The 4,917-nt window shown below is 47.3% G+C and overlaps 1 pseudogene; it reads left to right on the top strand.

Annotated features, from left to right (window-relative positions):
* Positions 1 to 1,817: 1,817 nt before the first annotated feature.
* Positions 1,818 to 1,935, top strand: LOC126237789 (5S ribosomal RNA; annotated as a pseudogene).
* The last annotated feature ends 2,982 nt before the right edge of the window (positions 1,936 to 4,917 follow it).

The following is a 4,917-nucleotide window of genomic DNA, read 5'->3' as shown; positions in this document are numbered from 1 at the left end:
GCTGGTACTGGCCGGGTTAAACACCGATAGCCATTAAGATCGCAACACCGAGCACCCGCGGACCCACCGTCGGTTCTGGTCGTGGTGACAGTTTGTTCGTGATTTAGCGTGTACTGCAAATTACACTTACGGAAAAAAATCGCAAACACCAAGGAGGAGTTTTCACGCGTACCTTGCTTCACAGATTTTTGAGGTGACCTAGAATATATTGCAACAGAGCAGCTCTGGAAGCTGGGCTTGTTGATATTTTTGCTCGGCCAGACCTATCCGTATGCCGATCAAATGCATGGCGAATTCTGAAGGATGCAAAGTGGAAAGTGTACATTCTAAGATCGCTGCACGCTATGAACTAGGAGTAACCGGATCGAAGGCTGGAGTACTGCGAGTGGTTTGAAATCGTGCTTTGCAAGGACGAACGGTATTCAGGGGTGGTCATCTGGCCTGACGAGGCGAAATTCCAAGTGTACGGTATTGTAAGCCGCCACAACTGTGTATAGAGGGATCCTGAAAATCCTCACATTGATGTTGACAAAAGTGTTAATCTACCGGATGTCAATTTCTGTCAGTGGCCCATTCTTCTTTGAGCCGGCCGGAGTGGCCGAGCGGTTCTAGGCGCTACAGTCTGGAACCACGCGATCGCTACGGTCGCAGGTTCGAATCCTGCCTGGGGCATGGATGTGTGTGATGTCCTTAGGTTAGTTAGGTTTAAGTAGCTCTAAGTTCTAGGAGACTGATGACCTCAGAAGTTAAGTCCCATAGTGCTCAGAGCCATTCTTCTTTGAAGACACTGTAACTGGCGATGTCTACCTACATATACTGCAAACATCGATTTTACCTGGTACCTAACAGGTGTTTGGAAATGAAAGATTTTACCTACAACAACATGGTGCACCGCCTCACTACCAAATTGGTGTCTTAGCCTACTTGGATGAAAATCCACCTGGACGATGGAGAAGTCGAGGAGGAACTGTGAGTAACAACCCACCACAGTCTCCAGATCTTACAGCTCTTGACTTCTACCTAGGACGGACCTTGAAAAATGATATTTATCAATAAAAGCCAACTACACTGAACGAGCTACGAGGAACCATCGAGATGTGCTGTGTGGCTATCACAGATGCAATAGTGACAGCCGTAGTTCGGTCAAAAATTCAGCGGCATCGACATTGTTTGGCTGTTAATGGGGGTCACATTGAACACACAAAATAACCTTCCCCAGTGCAAGAATTGTTCCATTAACATTGACTATCGAAAAGTGTCTACATTTTTCTAGACCTCTCTGTATTTACATAGGGTGTAACGGGTATAACTGCAGAAATTTTTATATGTGGAACCCTTAATATGTAAATACATCAGTGCATTGGTTCTCTTTTCTCTGTATCGAACAGTCTTCCCACAACCACGTCACAAACCTGGTGTGTTCAGCGCAGTCTCACTGGACCAATAAGTGGGCTGTGCGGTATTTGCGACATCAACGACGAGAATCATTACATTTAAATTCAGCCAGCCGCCATACACGGAACTTGGCAAGGCGTCGGTTAATACGATGTCGTTCATCTATATCAACATCGATACTCCCCAAACGACATCGAAGCGCACAGCGGGTGGAAAGCCAGTAACTAGGCTTTTCCCTGAACCATTCACATATGAAGAGTGGAAAGAATAACTGAATGCCTCTGTGTGCGCTGTAATTACTCAAATTTTGTCCTCACCATCCCTGTGGGAGAGATATGTAGGGGGTTCTCGTACATTTCTAGAGCCATCTTTTAATGCTGGTTCTTGAATCTTTTTTCGGCATAGTTTACACCCATTTTCAAGGCAACGGCCGTGCCGCATTGGATACACCGGTTTCCGTCAGATCACCGAAGTTAAGCGCTGTCAGGCGTGGCTGGCACTTGGATGGGTGACCATCCGGGTCGCCATGCGCTGTTGCCTGTTTTCGGGGTGTACTCAGCCTCGTGATGCCAATTGAGGAGCTACTCGACCGAATAGTAGCGGCTCCGGTCAAAGACAACCATCATCACGACCGGGAGAGCGGTGTGCTGACCACACGCCCCTACTATCCGTATCTTCAGCTGAGGATGACACGGCAGTCGGATGGTCGTGATGGGCCACTTGTGGCCTGACGACGGAGTGCTAAGGAGGAGTTGAGCGACACAAATGAGAGTTGGTAGGGCTGCTTCTACATCTCAAAGATGATGTACGAGGGTCACTCCAAAAGAAATGCACACTATTTTTGTAAAAAAAAAAAAGTTTTCATTCTGCATGTGTGAAATTTTTACAGTGTGTAAATACATCCTTCCTGCTTGTTTTCAAACTTAGTTCAACCTGTTCCCGTGAGTGACGCCGTCACAGCGTGTCTTCAAGATGGCTGCTACACTTGACGTTCGTCAGAAGCAACGTGCTGTCATAGAATTTCTGTGCTGTGAGAACGACACAATGGGAAACATCCACAAGAAGTTGAAAAAGGTGTATGGAGATTCTGCTGTCGATCGCAATACAGTTAGTCGGTGGGCAAGCAGATTATGTGATGAAAGCGGGCACGGCAATATTGAGGATTGTCCTCGCAGCGGCAGGCCTCGTACTGCACACACTCCAGATATGCAGAGTTAACGAATTGGTGACTGCTGACAGACGCATCACAGTGAACGAATTGTCACGCTACGTTGGGATAGGGGAAGGAAGTGTTTTCAGAATACTGAAAGTGTTGCCGTTAAAAAAGGTTTGTGCCAGGTGGGTTCCCAGGATGTTGACAGTGGCTCACAAAGAAACAAGGAAAACGGTATGCAGCGAACTTTTGGAACAGTACGAGAATGGTGGCGATTAATTTCTTGGAAGAATTGTGACAGCTGATGAAACATGGCTCCATCATTTTTCACGAGAGACGAAGAGGCAATCAATGGAGTGGCAAGATGCAATTTCACCCAAGAAATAAAAATTGAAAACCACACCTTCTGCTGGAAAAGTTACAGCTGCGGTGTTTTTCGATTCCGATGGACTATTGCTTGTGGAGATCATGCCAAGTGGAATCACCATAAATTCTGATGCATATGTGACGACACTTAAGAAACTTCAAGCTCGACTGAGTCGTGTTCCACTACATCGGCAAAAGCAGGATGTTTTGCTGTTCCACGACAATGCACGGACACATGTCAGTCAAACAACCATGGAAGCGACCACAAAACTCTGATGGACAACACTGAAACACCCGCCTTTCAGTCCTGACCTGGCTCCATGTGACTACCATCTCCTTGGGAAACTGAAAGACTCTCTTCGTGGAACAAGGTTTGAAGATGATCGACTCCCTTGTGCACGCTGCCAAACAGTGCCTCCAACGGGTTGGTCCAGAATTTTACGGTGCGGGTATACATGCGCTGGTTCCAAGATGGCGTAAGGCAGTTGAGAATAATGGAAATTATGTGGAGAAATGACAATATTTTTCCTAAAGGATGTATCTACACACTGTAAAACTTTCCAACATGTGGAATAAAAGATGGATTTAAAAAAAAAGAAATAATGTGCATTTCTTTTGGAGTGACCCTCGTATATCCAAACTCAGAACTGGTCGCATAAGAGTGGCCACTATGAGAATGCAAATCACGGCCGGCCGCTGGTGGCCGAGCGGTTCTGGCGCTACAGTCTGGAACCGCGCGACCGCTACGGTCGCAGGTTCGAATCCTGCCTCGGGCATGGATATGTGTGTTGTCCTTAGGTTAGTTAGGTTTAAGTAGTTCTAAGTTCTAGGGGACTTATGACCTCAGCAGTTGAGTCCCATAGTGCTCAGAGCCATTTTTGCAAATCACGTTTCCTTTAAAGACGCGTTGTAACGGTCGTAAACGTTAGTTACTTTTGACATTGGACGTGATGAGTTAATGTTAGTGAAGATTTCCTTTAAGGCGACAAAGAAGCCGTTATTAACACCTCGTGGCCGAGCGGTTCTAGGCTCTACAATCTGGAACCGCGCGACCGCTACGGTCGCAGGTTCGAATCCTGCCTCGGGCATGGATGTGTGTGATACCCATAGGTTGGTTAGGCTGAAGTAGTTCTAAGTTCTAGGGAACTGATGACCTCAGAAGTTAAGACCCATAGTGCTCAGAGCCATTTGAACCACCAACACCTCACTGAGATTGAATGACGTAGCGTGATATAGCTACGAGAATCCGAATGTGTCTTATGCGATATTGCATAACGACTTGACAGGACTGTAGCCATTGTACATATTAGCCGGCAGCTCTGGTCACAAGCAGGTACTGTAGCTGGACTCCGGACAGTCAAGTGGCTCTATCGAGAGTGTAGACTATCGCGCTCCGCGTGTGGCTCTGCCACATCGTACAACATTTGCAGCAGCAATTTGAGCAGCAGTTGACACCACAGCGATGCAACGGTTACAAATCGGTTATTTCATGGACAGCTGCCGCGTGGGATTAGCCGAGCGGTCTAAGGCGCTGCAGTCATGGACTGTGCGGCTGGTCCCGGTGGAGGTTCCAGTCTCCCTCGGGCATGGTTGTGTGTGTTTGTCCTTAGGATAATTTGGGTTAAGTATTGTGTAAGCTTAGGGACTGATGACCTTAGCAGTTAAGTCCCATAAGATTTCACACACATTTGAACAGCTAGAGCCAGACGCCCTGGGTGAGGATTCCACTGACCCGAAACCACCACCATTTGCGGCTTCAGCGGTGTCAAGCAAGAGCTCAATGGAGAGCAAGGTGGAGGTATGCTGTGTATTCTGATGCAATCTGGTCCTGACTTGTTGCAAGCGACGGCCATTTGTTGGTCAGAAGGGGGCCAGTTGAGGAACTGCAAACAAACTGTCTGCATGCTACACACACTGGGCCTAAACCTGGAATGACGGTCAGGGGAGCGATTTCGTATGACAGCAGGAGCGTTCTTGCGGTTACCTCATGCAAAAAAATGGTT

The sequence above is a fragment of the Schistocerca nitens genome, chromosome 2, assembly GCF_023898315.1.
Source record: "Schistocerca nitens isolate TAMUIC-IGC-003100 chromosome 2, iqSchNite1.1, whole genome shotgun sequence".
Taxonomy (NCBI): Eukaryota; Metazoa; Arthropoda; class Insecta; order Orthoptera; family Acrididae; genus Schistocerca; species Schistocerca nitens.
Note: the sequence above shows the minus strand (reverse complement) of the source record. Positions and strands in the feature narration are given on the sequence as shown.